The following is a 13,670-nucleotide window of genomic DNA, read 5'->3' on the forward strand; positions in this document are numbered from 1 at the left end:
AATAATAAAAAATATACTCGAGTATGAGCCAATCGGAAGGTAAAGAACACCGTGCATTTTAAAAAAAAAAAACCTGGCTCGTGCTTTCGACACTTCTTTCGCTTTTGCTTTAATGATTTTTATGATCATGGGAAGTGCTACTGCACTCTCCGTCGAATGGATCACTCGAAGTGAGATTCGCCAATAATAACAAAGTAAGTGAGTTTATTGCGGTTCAAGTAAGGTATCTGACACAAACCAGAATACATCGAAGTCAGGACAATGCTAAACTGGAGACGCGAGCTAAGATAACCAGCTCTTCAAAAAGTCGTAGAGGAATCAATCTCTTAGTTTTGCATAACCAGACCAAAAATCGAACCCAATTTTTCTTTTTAATTTTTGTTGGGAGGTGGTATTTTGAAACAGAAACTCGGGAAAGCATCAGAAAACCAGGTGATATGTCATTCACTAAATCTGCATATCAAAAGCCGAGCTAGTCGGATAATAAAAAAATATGTGCCGACTGACCTGCGCCGTCGCAGTTGGGGTCAGGGAATCCGGGATGCTAGTTACAGCCACTCACTGCCAATAGCGGAAAGACTAATTCTGTGGCAATCAAAATTAGTACGGTGATTGTAACACACGCCGCAGTGCACACATAGAGCCTTAGTTCCCTTAGAGCACCTGTCTTTCAGCACCAAAACAATGCACGTTTCATGGCTGGCCTCTCTAAATTCGCAAAATAGGAAATGCTCTTTAAGGACATCCAGACCGATGATCTCGGTACTTACAGTCGAGGCTTTGCAGCCTACACGTCCTTCCTCGAAGGTGGAGATGGTTGCACACAAATCACACATCGCGAAGTTTGCGACTTTAGGACACAGCACCGGCCATGGGTATCTTCAAATATTCAGGTCCAGCTGAGAGGACAAGTTTCTTCGGAGGTCATGAAGGCATCCAACATTCAGAGGATTCGTTACAAGGCATTTGAAATTTAAGCATGAGTGCATTTGCTTTGTTTTTGAGCATGCTGCCCCTTGTCCCCGAGCGGAGCTGTGTTTGACGCTGGGGAACCGGCTGCTCTTCTTTCTAATGAAGCTGAAACTCGGGTTGAGCTACACTGCACTTGGTGTACTTTTAGTGTTGACAGAACAACGGCATCACGCCACTTTCGAGCTGTGCTAACAACGCTGACTGCTGCGACAGCGAGGTGGAGTTTTCGGCCTCTATTTAGCATTATGTGGGCTATGTTGCCAGAGTGTATTGAAGCCCACTACCTTAAATTCAAAATGAATATTGATTCCAACGAAGTGAGAACAGAGACGCCGAATAGTGTAGGCCAGCAGCGCGTGCTGTACTCGAGCTACGTGAGTGGCTACACTCTTAAGTTTCTGGTTGCTATACCCCTAATGGGGCTATTTGTTTCCGTTCAATGGCGTACGGAGGCCGATGCTCCGACATCCATTTTACGGTGGACTCTAGGTTCTGAAACATTGTGCAGCCCGGGGACGTAATACTGGCTGACAAATGTTTTCCGGGTATCAGGGAAAGTCTGGCAGACACTGATGCGGTGCTCGTGATGCCGCCTTTTTTATCGGTGCATGGGCAGTTCAGTGAGCCAGAAGTGTGCGACACACTACTTTGCCCAGGTCCGAATTCACGTTGAGCGAATGATACAGCGAATTAATATACTCGGGACAACGGTGCCCATTACTCTGATCCCCCCGATGGATGACGCTTCAACATGTGCTGTACGCTGGCAAATTTGCAACCTGCCATTATCAAGCCAAAGGAATAAATGGCAGCAAATGTAGGTACATTCAGACGCATGGCGAGGCTAGGTACAGAGCTCCAATTTCTCTCGTGGGGTTGGCTCTTCCTGGGTACCAGCGTAGGCTTCTTATCCGCAACCGAATTCTGCGCCAGAGATTGATTTAAGTGTTTCTGTATGATATGTGATGTCGTGCCGTAAAAGATGGCTAACACCTTTTTTATGAGATGCAAAGATGATTGATAGCAACGAGTGTATTTTCCATGCCCTTGTGGTTCTATTCTATAATGAAAGTGTCAAATCGGAGCACGTTTTATAAGTAGCATTGTTTATGCCAATGAGAATAAAACAACAGCAAATAAAAATAACACACTTTAGCAGAAAACTAAACATTCTGATTGCAAGATTATATTTTGTGTACTGGACTTTACATTTCAGCGTAGTTCTAAACCACCACTTCCTAAAAAGACCGGCAAGTATGCAAAAAAACACATGGAACGTTGTCGCGAGTCATATTGTCTGCAGTGAATTGAATGCAGTACTTTATTGTTCTGTCTTTTACATCACTTGTACTGACATGCTTAGAGCTGGTACTTTTGTGCAAGGACTAGCAGTACCAGCTGAAATAAAACCGTTCTAGAGAGGGAATCGCATTGCTCAAAAACTTGTCGTTCCTGGGAACGAACACAGTGGAATCGTGCTCACCGCATGTGTAGACATAAAAATAACATGATTGCAAGTCCAGCACAAACATCAACACATGCACTTGTGCATAGTACTTGTACGGTGGCTTCAGGCACAACTCGCCATTAACGTAACTCCGGAGAGTTGTCCCAGCGCGCTAGCGCCACCCGCGGTGCGCAGGTGCGTCACGGCTGGATGTGTGCTTTATTGCCAAAAGCGTTGTAGGCGTTGGAACATATTTCATGTTTATTTATCAGTTCAAATATATCAGAATAAAAAATTATACCTGAAATACATATTTATGTTTACTGTAGTAACCAGGAAGGGCGAGTTACCGAGTTACTCCACTACTAGATTATAATGCGCGCCTCTTTCCCGAGATCCGAGTCACCCGGATTCCCATTTCCTCACTTTGTGTACATTCATGATTTTGTTCGTCATATTCGCTGTCCTGTTTCTATTGCCGCACCCGAGCTGATCATGTATATCGTCTGAGTCAAGTATGTCCTGGATGGCTTTAAGAAAACTGCTGAATTCTTCCATAAAGGACTTCCAACCCGAAAGTGTAAACGATTTCGATGCCGACCGAACTTACTACTGTTGGTGGCGTGGAGACAGCCGAACTCGTGCAGAATTTTACGACGAGAAAATTATCACCACGACCGGTACTTTCAACTTCACTAATAAGCTATTTCACGAATGTATGGACTCTTGCAGTTTGCTTAAAATTTTTGTTCATTTCGGTGCCTCGGTCCACAAATACAAGCGAGCGATGTGGTACAGAAACGACCAAGCGTGAAGAGAAGCATCGCGCGGCCTTAGTATCCACACACACAAATCAATTTCTTTCTGGTGGGTAACACGCATAAAGCTGTTACTGCAACACTGCTGGCCACAATCAACAAAAACTATGAATTCCAACCACACAAGTTTGCCCGGCACTTGGTGCGCATTGTTTTCACCGTGGAGGAGAGGCGAACAAAGTCTCTACATGAAAAGGCTTGCACACTGCTCGAAAAGACATCCCCGCGAAGCAATGCATCGACAAGGAAAAGAATGCCATCATCAGTAAGTCCAGAAACTTGTGTAGTTTATTTTGTTTCGTTCTTATACTTTGCTGATACCTAAAGCTCTTATACTTACGCTTTGAGTGACCCACTCTTTGTTGGCCGGTCAAAATAAATAAATAAATACTGTTAACTTTTTCTGCCCCAAATGGTCTAAAATTTGTCATTTATTTCTAAAAACAGTTATCTCCTTACTATTTTCCTAGTTCTCTAATTATATATTTTTTAGTATAATGTACTGAATCATTTATTGATAATACCAGCTTTGCTGCATAAATATATTTTTAGTTACTTAGCCGCTGCTTTAATAAGTGTAATATATAGGTGTCATGTCACACTTAGAAAAAAGTTGTTGCAACCGGGCGATGAGGAAGAAGAGGAGCGGCGGGAGCTCATGCATTTTGTAATTTTTATCAGTCTGAAAAACGAACAGTAAAGGAAAAGGTCGCACCGACCGATTTGTCTAGCGTAATTGCCTTCGTATTCCTTGGTTCCTCAACATATGGTGCCGAAACCCGGGAGTGTCCCGCTTCACAAGGGCCCAAGCTACACGCCGCAGGGAATTTCAATCCTGCAGCTGCAACGGAATTCAGCAGTTCCTTGGCGGGAGCAGACCACTGGGAAAAGAACAGCGACGGAACCTTGGCAGGCGACCGTACGGCCTCGTAAATACGAATAGTCAATGGAGAGGCTGAAGGCTAGGCGGTCGGCTCGGCGGGCACAGAACACTAGGATAATGAACGACGCCAATCGGATTCTCCAGGATCCCAGCCCCGACCTAGCAAGAGTGCGTTCGATCAAGGACAGACTAGAGCCGCTAATTCCAATCCAAGAGCTGGTAAGTGAGTGCACCGCCACTGCAGAATACCAAGACGAAGCCGTCATGGTGATCAGCGAGTTCGAGACCAAGATTGAGTCCCTACAATCGCAGAGAATAATAGCTTCGGCGGCGAGCACCGGAAACCAAACCGGCATTCAAGACAACGCAGCGAGACGTCGACCAAAGCTTCCGAAGCTGGAGCTATCTACCTTCGATGGAGAGCAAAGCAACTGGCTCACATTCTGGGAGCAGTTTGGTGGAGCCATCCATACCAATGCAACTTTAACAACCACAGATAAGTTCCACTACCTTCGTCGGCGTCTAACGGGAGATGCTGCTGCGGCGATTGCCGGGCTACCAACAACAGAAATATGCTATGCCGAAGCGATCACCATCTTGCAACAGAGGTTTGGAGAGAAGAGGAGAATAGAGCGGCAGCATCTGAATGCCCTCAGAAATCTACCGCACGATGCTTCAGCTAATGACGTGAGAGGGTTGAGAAACCTGTATGACACCACACAACTCAACGTTCGGTGTCTAAACTCTTTGAATGTTCCCACGTCAAGTTTTTCAGCCATGCTCTGTGACATTCTTGTCAGGGCGTTGCCTTACGAGGTTACAGTGGAGTATCACCGGCAAGTCAACAACACCGCTTTCACCAACGCAGCGGCTCAAGACCAAGGAGACGGATCGGCGGCTGGAACTTCAAGGTCAGCGGATACTACGTCGGAGTCAGTGACCGAATTGAATGGAATGCTTCGCTTCCTGCGTGTGGAAGTAGAAAGCCGAGAAAGAAGTAGCCTTGAGGATGCTCGAGGTAAACACGAGACAAAGGTAAAGTCGTTTGGATCAGCATCAGCTTTTCATAACGCAACAAATGCTACACATTCTCAGTGTTTTTTCTGCCATTCAAAGAAGCACACCATGCCATCTTTTGATTGCAGCAAACAGAGAGAGGAAAAATTAAGTATGTTATCAAAAGACTGCAGATGTTTCCGATGCACATTGAAAGGTCACCGAGCACGAGATTGCAGAAAAAACCTCAGTTGCGCAGTTTGCAGAGCCAGACATGCAACCACAATGTGCGATCCGAGTTTGTTAGGCGGATGAAGGAACGTTCGCCCCAAGGTAACGATACGATTTGCGTGTCTCCATCCAGCTCGGGCGCGCGCTCAGAAAAGAAGTTTAGTGACGGCATATATCTCCAGACGTTCAAGGCATTTTTAGTGACCAACGCTGGCAGCTGCTATGTCAAGGGAATAATCGACGGTGGCAGTCAGCGCACATTTATAAAAGAAGAGGTAGCGCAACGCCTAGGGCTGAAAGTCCTGCGGAGAACAAAGATAGCACTCAACACTTTCGCCAGTAATGCTTCGAAGGTTATAGAGCGCAGTCCCGTTGTGGAGGTAAAGCTCAAAAGTCAATTTGACAATACAGAAATAACCTTTGAAGCAATTTCCATCCCGGTCATTTGCCAGGACGTATCTACGCCAACAACGGACATCCCGTTTGTGCGATTTCTGCGAGAAAGCAGTAAGAATTTGGCAGACGACGTGATTTTCCCAGGTGTAAAAACAGTTCCTGAAAAAAGTCTGTTGATTGGATCCGACCAGTTGTGGAAGTTCTGCACAGGAGACGTGATCAGGTGCGCAGATGTGGACGGATTGGTAGCGATCAACACAAAGATGGGCTGGACGCTGCAAGGTCCTTCAAGACAGGTGGGAAGGCTCCAATGGGATTCAAGTCTGATGATATGTGTCCTACAAGCGAAGACAAAGGAAACCCAAGTGGAAGAGGCGCTACAGCCCTTCTGGGAGTTAGACAGAATGGGAGTTGCCGACAGTGAGCTCGGAGACACTGATGCAGACACCATTACACACTTTGAGCAAAACATCATTAAGAAAAACGGACTATACGAAGTGGCTCTGCCGTGGAAAGAAGACACTTTTGATATGCTGGCAAGCAACTGGGAAGTTGCCATTTTACGTCTAGGGAGCTTGTTGAGAAGAATCTCACGAAAGAAGGGATTACTCAAGCGGTATGATCATGCAATGAGACAGTATTTGCGTGATGGGCATGCAGAAGTGATAAAGAGCAGAAAGGAAAGCGACAGCGCGCAGGTCATGTATTACATGCCGCATAAAGAAGTAATACGTGAAGATGCAACAACAACAAAGTTAAGGATCGTCTTCGACGCATCTTCTCATGCCAAAGGGTGCAGGTCGTTGAATGAGTGCCTAGTAACAGGACCCAACTTGAACCCCGAGCTTCTGCAGGTCCTGCTTCGGTTTAGATGGTACTCAGTTGCAATGACCACCGACATTAAGAAAGCGTTTTTACAAATTGCCATCCGTGAAGATGATCGTGATGCTTGTAGATTTCTTTGGTTTGCTGAGGAGCCAAGTTTCCCTTTCAACAAGGAAGAAATTCAAGAGTGGAGGATGACTCGGGTTCCTTTCGGATCCACGTCTAGTCCATTCATGCTCACAGCTACAATACAACATCACTTGAAGTTGGTCTGCGAAGACCCACAATTAGCAGAGAAACTCAGGACATCTTTCTACGTTGATGATCTACTGCTCGGAGCCGACGATATTGAGGATGCCGTGAGGCTCTACCACACTTCCAGGAACGTCATGAGACAGGCAGGAATGACACTCCGGAAATGGACTGCGAACAATGAGCAACTGCAGGAGCAGTTCAACAAGGAGGAGCCAACATTTATGACCGAAGAAAAAAGCCTCCCACCTTCACCAACCTCCAAGGTACTTGGAATGATGTGGGATCACGAAGGGGACTGCTTTATTTACAAAGTTGAAGCTTTGCTTGAATTCCTCTCAGCAAATGTGGACACTAAACGGTTCATCCTCAAGGCAGCCTCAAGAGTATTCGATCCTCTTGGATTGATCGCGCCCTTCGTCCTAACAGCTAAGCTGCTATTTCAGAAGCTGTGGACATTGGGAATCAGCTGGGATGAAGAACTCCCCGCTGATTTGATCACTGAATGGCACGCTCGGACGGCGGACCTTGTTCAACTGCACTCGTTAAGTATACCAAGACATGTCAAGCGAGGCATCCAGGCAGGAGCCAACAAAGTACAGCTACACGTCTTCGTAGATGCAAGCACAAAAGCCTACGGATCTTGTGCGTACTTTAGAACAGCCGATGACCAAGGAGAAACAGCTACCATGTTAGTTGTTGCGAAGACAAGAGTGGCACCGATAAAACCTTTATCACTGCCTAGGTTGAAGCTGATGGGGCCGAATATTGGAGCCAGACTCCTACGATACATAAAACAGTCATATTATGACGTGGAACTTGATTACATTATGTGGACTGACTCAACGGTTGCCCTCAGTTGGGTGAGAGGAGTCCCTGAAAAATGGAAGCCATTTGTAAAAAACAGGGTGGCAGAGATACGCGTCATGACATCCCCGGACCACTGGAGGCACTGCCCCGGTCAAGAGAATCCGGCGGATCTCTTGACCAGAGGACTAGGCGTTCAGGAGCTTCGTGCTAACTCTCTTTGGTGGAAAGGGCCGAGTTGGCTGAGTCAAGAACCTTCAGAATGTCCTGAATCTTCAGTGTTCTTGGAAGACACGCCTCAACTCGAAGTAAAAGAAGAGACACATGTGCTGTTGGAGAAAGGCCAAGAAGTTCCATCATTGTTCGACACCGGAAGTTACGAGAATTACCAGAAGGTTCTGAGGATCACTGCCTGGGTCATCAGGTTCGCTAACAACGCACAGAAGAGAAATGACAAAATACGAGGTGGATTAATTGCGGCAGAGTTGGACAAAGCAGAGCAGTATTGGATCAGGCAGATACAAAACGAAAGGTTTCAGACGGATATTATGCTCCGCGAGAAAAATACGACAGAGGTTAATGTAAGACTCGCAGAGTATCATCCTCTCTTTGGCGAAAACAAAATCCTGCGGGTCGGAGGACGACTGCAGAGGTTGACGGAAAGTCTCGATGTGAAACATCCAGTCCTGTTACCGAACGACCATGACTTTGTCAAGCTAATTGTGATGCACGCTCATTGTAAGGTTATGCACGGGGAAGTAACAAGCACAATGTGTTACCTACGAGAGAGGTACTGGATAATACGTGCTAGGCAGCTGACCAAGAAGGTAATAAAAAGTTGCCTCGTATGTTCACGGTTGAATGCGAGGCCAACTGCTGTTGAGCAAGCTCCGCTACCGACAGATCGAATCAAGAAGGCAAAGCCATTCGAGGTAACCGGAGTCGACTTCGCAGGGCCGCTGTACGCAAAAAGAAACGACGGTAGCTGCAGCAAAGCGTACATCGTACTTTTCACATGCGCCTCCACGCGAGCAGTTCACCTCGAGCTCTCAACGGGCCTCACTGCTGAAGCTTTCTTGCTTGCATTCCGGCGTTTTATAGCAAGAAGAGGCATACCACTGGACATATATTCTGATAATGCACTAGCCTTCAAGAAAGCATCAAAAGACATCCAGAAGGCATTGGGTGCACTGGAGCAAGAAGTTTTCAAATCATACATTGCAGAACACAGAATCAACTGGAAGTTCATTGTGGAGGACGCTCCATGGTGGGGCGGGTGGTGGGAGAGGCTCGTTCGATCTGTCAAGGCAGCACTTAAGAAAGTGTTGGGCAGAAGCAGCCTATGCTTCGAAGCACTGACGACTGTCCTTGCTGAGGTGGAAGCAATGGTAAACTTAAGACCACTGACATATCTCTACTCGGGAGTAGGAGACCCCTCAGTCATCACGCCAGCACATTTCTTAATAGGGCAAAGTTTGACAGTTCTACCAGAAACAAGCTTGTCTAACGACCGCCCAGGATGCGTGACACAGAAGGAAACAGCTCGCCAGTTCCAGTATCGAAAAATAATCATGGAACATTTTTGGAAACGCTGGCGGTCTGAGTACCTGTTGGAGTTGCGGTCAGCTCATTAATATCTCGTCACCAATACTTGCTCCCTGAAAGTGGACGACGTAGTCATAGTGGAAAATAACCGAGCATCCAAGCTGTTCTGGGAACTGGGGAGAATCGTAGAGACGTACCCCGGAACTGACGGAATTGTTCGTGCCTGTCTCGTGAAACAGCAAAACGGTACGCTCATAAAGAGACCCGCGCAGAAACTTTATTTGCTGGAAATTCGTCCAAGTCAACTTCAGGCTCGGGGAGGATGTTGCAACCGGGCGATGAGGAAGAAGAGAAGCGCCGGGAGCTCATGCATTTTGTAATTTTTATCAGTCTGAAAAACGAACAGTAAAAGAAAAGGTCGCACCGACCGATTTGTCTAGCGTAATTGCCTTCGTATTCCTTGGTTCCTCAACAAAAGTATTGATTCTGGCTGATTGTAGCAAAAACGTTTTCCTTCCCCAGCCTACGTCTGCAGCCATTGCAAGGTGGATGACGCGAAGTAAAAAAAAAAACAACAACATGCTGTCAAAGGACTCGAAAGAATAGACTTGTAGTATTGGAACTAATAAACTTGAGTGAAATCCAATGGCACGATTTCAATCATCAGGAATAGTTATAAGTACACAAATGACGTATCACAACCATCTCAAAATTTTTTTTAATTATACAATGTGATCAAAAGTGCCTGGTAGTCAGTTTTTTGTAGGGACTACAAATGCAATGGAAAGGCAGCAGAAGAGGGTTAATGAATGGCATAATGTCAAAGGCAAACGTGCAATATGAATAGCCTCGAGTAACCAAGAAACGTGGTACAATATTCACTAAAGTAAATTGAAAAGCTAATGAAAAATAGTTGCCATCTCATATCTTCCGTGTCACTTTTCCATTGAGCCAAGAAAACATCTGATGGTACAGTGCTCAACGAAACGAAATGGGCCAGCGGAACGCGTGGCCTCCAGAACTTGCTGCGCCATCTACCGATAAAAGACGGGCTGCCTGGTGACGCGAGTCGGAGGTGTGCAAAGCTGATACGAGCGCTCATCGGCTGTTCCCACGCTGTGCACAACTCTCGATGGGTAATCTCTGCAGAGTGATAGCCTTTTTTTATTATTTAATCGCCGCGTGGTTTTATCGCGATCTGTTTGACGCCCTGTGCATACTTTTATCTTGTCTCAAATATGAAAGAAAAGGAACAAAAGGGCAATATTTTTTTCTTTTAATAAAAAGCACAGTGCCATTTCACTTCACATTTATTTTTCTATAAATTGTCGGTTCACTGCCATCAGTATCCATTCGTGAAGATGCCGTCGCGAGTGTCAATTCACGAACGCTGGCGAATTGTGGCCCTATGCCGCGCGGGAATGCCCCAACGAGAAGTCGCCCGGATGACAGGAAGGACCCGAACCGCAGTGGCCCGAATTTTCACGGCGTTTCGAGACGACAACGGCCGCATCCATGACGCTCCTCACGAAGTCCGCCCAAGGTCCACTACCGATGAGGAAGATCGATGGATCGTCGCGGCTGCAGTCGACCAGCCTTTTATTACGGCCCGTGACATTCGAGGCGAACTTGGTCTGAATGTCAGTGACCAACTTGTGCGACGCCGTCTTGCAGAAGCGGGTATTAGGAGCTATGCTGCGTGCAAGAAGCCAATTTTAACTCCTCGACAAAAAGATATCCGCCTGCGGTTTGCCATGGAAAAGACATCATGGACGATTCAAGACGGGAAAACCGTTGTTTTCAGCGACGAGTCCTCTTTCTCAACTGACTGGCACCAAGGAAAACAAGTTTGGAGACCGCGAGGTGCACGGTATGTTACTTTTGAGCAACACGACAATTTTTAACAAGCCGGATCTTATAATTTGTGATTTTGATGTTTCAGGTATGATGCCCCTTACTTGCAGCGTGTGGGCAGGAGTGGGCGACAAACCGTTAACGTCTGGGGGGCATTGTCAGCGGAAGGACTTGGTCCACTTGTAAGAATCCAGAGGCTTAACTCCGAAACGTATTGCGACGTCATTGAGCACGAGCTCATTCCTTACGTTCTTGAGGGACCTTTCCCTGACGGATGCTTTTTTTTTCAACATGACCTTTGTCCTGTTCATCAGTCAAATCGTGTGCGTGACCTTCTAGAGGAACGCGGAGTGGCGGTTATGCCATGGCCCCCAAAAGGGGCTGACATGAACCCCATCGAGAACATCTGGGGAAACATGAAGATCCAGCTATCGCGGCGAGGACTTCACTCCGTCACGACTGACCAGCTATGGGATGCTGTGAAGGAAGAATGGGACAGGCTGCGGCAATGTCCAGAGTTGGTGGTGAATCTTTATGAATCCCTTCCGCGTCGCATGAATGCTATTTGTGAAGCCAATGGAGAGTTCTGCAAATATTAGAGTAAGGTGCTGATAATAAAACAAGCACGTTACTTATATTATTTTTTTTCTGGTAGGCGCAGCATTGTGTAACATGTCAAATAAACTATGTTGACACAGCACACGCTTTTTAATGACTGTCAGACGCTCGCTAAAATTGAATAAAACCACGAAAAAATAAAACTCTGCATTAATATATTATAGCTGCAAAAGGCCGGACGCGCTGGCTCATCAATCTTTTATGGAATAAAAAATGAAGCTTTATCTTTTCTTTTTTATATATTTGAAGCAAGATAAACTCATGCACATCATCACGACAGTGTCTCTGAGGAAAAATAAACGTGGTCACTCCGCAAAATCATGGCCTGCGCAGATTATCGGGGGTTGCGCGCCTGTGTTGGAACAGCCGCTGAGCGCTCGTATCAGTTTTGCGCATGCGCGACTCGCGTCACCAGGCAGCCCTCTTTTATCGGTAGATGGCGCAGCAAGTTCTGGAGGCCACGCGTTCCGCTGGCCCATTTCGTTTCGTTGAGCACTGTACTTTTCTTTTGAAATGCTGTAAAAAAAGTCAACAGGGAATATTGAATGTCAACAGCTTTTCAACAAAAAGCATCACAGAATGTCTGTTGAGTTTCAATTAATAAGTGGGCCAATATTCAATAAAAAGCCAACCGACTTTTTACGCTTTTCTTTTGAAAAGCTGTTGACATTTAATATTCAACCGTGACTTTTCAAGAGATTTTCAATAGAAAAGCATCACAGAATGTCTGCTGACTTTCAATAAAAAAGTGGGTCAATTTTCAATAGGATGTCAACAGACTTTCTCTGATGCTTTTCTGTAGAGAAGCTGTTGACATTTAATAGCAAGAGACAAGCTGTTGACATTCTATATCCTCTATTGACTTTTTCGGAAACTTTTCTATAGAAAGGTATAACAATTTTTGTAAAGGGGAGAGAGTAAACATTGCGTGCCCAGTATGAGAGTCACGTCAACATAATTCTTGTTGACACCAGAGTTGTTTTTAGTGTTTCAGCTCTTCAAGGCTGAACTTCACAGCTCGAAGAAAGACATTGGAAGCCAAGCTGATACCCTACAGCTTGAGAAAGAACAAGTGCTCGGGATTGTACGGGTTAAAAACAAACCGGCCCTTGTATCACTAACCTGTGTGCCATTTTAAGTTATTCTACAACATTTGCGACCTGTATGTGGAGTCTCGCATGTCGAACAAGAGGAAGGACTTCAGCATCAGTAACGCGGACGCAGTATTGCTAACGATGATGAAGCTCTATCACAATCTGAAATTTTCCCTTTTTGGTGTACTGTCTGGTGTCCAGGATGACAGCTTTTAAGATATTCAGAGCGTCAGTACCAGTCCTGGTAGCAGTGCTCAGGCACGCCGTTTTCTTGCCCGAAAAATAGGCTTTGCTCCAGTCCCTGACCAACTACTTTAAAAGGGCAACTCCCCCAAAACATAGATTCTATAAAAGGGGCCGATATCGCTTTAGGAGATCAAAATAAGGTCATACCCAAAATATCACGTGGAACTAACGTCGCATTCCCGATTAAAACCAATATTAAAAATGTTGTACCAGCCGAGTTAGCAGCCCGACAGCGGGTGAGCAACGCTGGCAGCAGGTCAGCTAGTGAAGCATCGCAGGGCAATGATGTAGGTTTCGTCCTACGCTCTCGTACGAACGCCGCAGACGCTTAGTTTCCTGTGGCACTCTGCGGTTCTGCTTACGGCGAGAGGTGCTTACAGCGAGTCGAGAACTGAGCTAGTTGGTCGTTGTGAAAAAGAAAAAACACAGCGCCGGAGACACCTTGCCTCTCAACCAAAAATAGAAAAATGAAAGCATGGACTAAAACAGCCTGAACTTAAGAAAAAACATAGAAAGAAAACAGGAGATGAGATGAGACGGCTGACTATCAACGAGCTCTAGTGAAAACTTCTTTCTCAAGTTGTTTTTATCCAAGTATGTACCAACCGCGTGATGATGATTGGGGTTCAATGGCGCAAGAGCGACTGTGGCCATATTGCGCCAAGAAAGTTAACTTAAAAAGCCTA

The 13,670-nt window shown here is 45.9% G+C and overlaps 1 protein-coding gene and 1 long non-coding RNA gene across 2 annotated transcripts in view; both read left to right on the forward strand.

Moving 5' to 3' along the window:
• The window catches only part of LOC121834129, a 474,916-nt gene that overhangs the window by 377,373 nt on the left and 83,873 nt on the right, over positions 1 to 13,670 (forward strand). The window lies entirely within an intron of this gene.
• LOC121834138 overlaps positions 1 to 13,670 on the forward strand; it is a 51,938-nt gene that overhangs the window by 418 nt on the left and 37,850 nt on the right. The gene's annotated exons all lie outside the window — the stretch shown is intronic.

The sequence above is a fragment of the Ixodes scapularis genome, unplaced genomic scaffold (assembly GCF_016920785.2).
Source record: "Ixodes scapularis isolate PalLabHiFi unplaced genomic scaffold, ASM1692078v2 ptg000597l_1___fragment_1__unscaffolded, whole genome shotgun sequence".
Classification (NCBI taxonomy): domain Eukaryota; kingdom Metazoa; phylum Arthropoda; class Arachnida; order Ixodida; family Ixodidae; genus Ixodes; species Ixodes scapularis.